We start from the raw sequence: 1527 nt of genomic DNA, 5'->3' as shown, positions 1-1527 counted from the left end.
CGACGCGATTAAGTTTTAGAAAAGACTATTCACCCCCCCTCTAGTCGCCATCTCGACCCTTCACGGTCCCTTCTATAGAACCTGGCTCGAAACAAAAAAGAAATCACGCTCTCTCTCTCCCAACCTTCTCTTTCCTACCGTTGATGCTCCCGTCGAAGATGTCGTTGTCGGCGGCGGCAGCACCGGTGGCCCGTCCGGGTACCTGGCCCCGTCGTTGGCCAGAACCCCTCTGCACCTAGTCGCCGCCGCCGCCATGGCCCCATCCTTGCAACCCCATGGCCCATAGATCTAGCGTCGAACGACCGTGTGGCAGCGGCGGGCTCGGGGCCTCCGAAGATGGAGGCCCGCTCAGAGCCTCCGAAGATGGAGGCGCGCCATACCAGCCAGCTATCGAGGAGAGGATATAGAGGAAGTTGCGGACGGAGGAAGTTTCTTTGGGCCTTGTTTAGTTCCAAAAACTTTTTCCAAAAAGTGCTACCGTAGCTACCACATCGAATCTTACGATACGTGTATAGAACATTAAATGTAGACGAAAAAAACTAATTGCACAGTTTGGTTGAAAATCGCGAGACGAACGTTTTGAGCCTAATTAGTCCATGATTGAATACTAATTGCCAAATAAAAACGAAAGTGCTACAGTAGCCAAATTCCCAAATTTCATCCAACTAAACACAGCCTTAGATACGAAGCGAACCGAGGAATTCGCGACGGAGAGAGTGAGAGACGAGGGAGGACGTCGACTCGACAAGTGCTGAGGAAGGGTAGTTGGGCTAGATTTTGTATTTTTTTTTAAATGTGGTGGGTCTCATTTATAGAGTCAGGCCTGGTTCCATACATTGTGGCGATTTTTAGGCCATGTTCGGCAAGACTTAAGCCCCTTTGGCACGGCTCATCAAAAATGACTTCACCGGTGAAGTTAAAGCCGGTGAAGTCAGAAAAACTGGCTTTTCTCGGCTTCTAGTTCATTTTAACATCGGCTTACAAAACGGCTTCACGCTACAGTGCCTCGATTTACGCAAAATAGATGAAGCCAAAGCCAGCAGGCATAAGCCGTGCCAAAGAGGCCCTTACTGCTGCTACGGCTGGTTTATTGTGAGAGAAAAATACTGTTCCCCAACTGATTTGTATGGATTAAAGCCGAGTGAATAGCACAAGCGAGCATGGTCTTAATCTGTTTAACAGGTGAAATAACGTCTAACCTATAGAACCGGGGTTGGTTCCATACCTTGCTGATGTCCTTACGTTCAGCATGTTCGCTTTATCGTATTTAGCTTATAAGCTATGACTTATTAGCTAATAAATATTATTTTTCTCTTACACCAAACTAATTAATAATATTTTTACTCATGATTTATAAGTTAAACGAGGCCAAACTTAACGTGCCGCTTACCAGCAGCTCGTGTGAATAGTGAACTCCCGCTGCGTATCCGCGCAGATCGTGAGTGATCTCTGTAGTAAAAACCAAGGCATGCTGCACCGCAGCAGCAGCAGCAGCACTGCTGCCGCGTCAAATCCGGCTGTCTAAAA

Source organism: Miscanthus floridulus, chromosome 6 (assembly GCF_019320115.1).
Source record: "Miscanthus floridulus cultivar M001 chromosome 6, ASM1932011v1, whole genome shotgun sequence".
NCBI classification, from domain to species: domain Eukaryota; kingdom Viridiplantae; phylum Streptophyta; class Magnoliopsida; order Poales; family Poaceae; genus Miscanthus; species Miscanthus floridulus.
The sequence above is the reverse complement of the archived record's forward strand: the minus strand, read 5'-3'. Positions refer to the sequence as shown.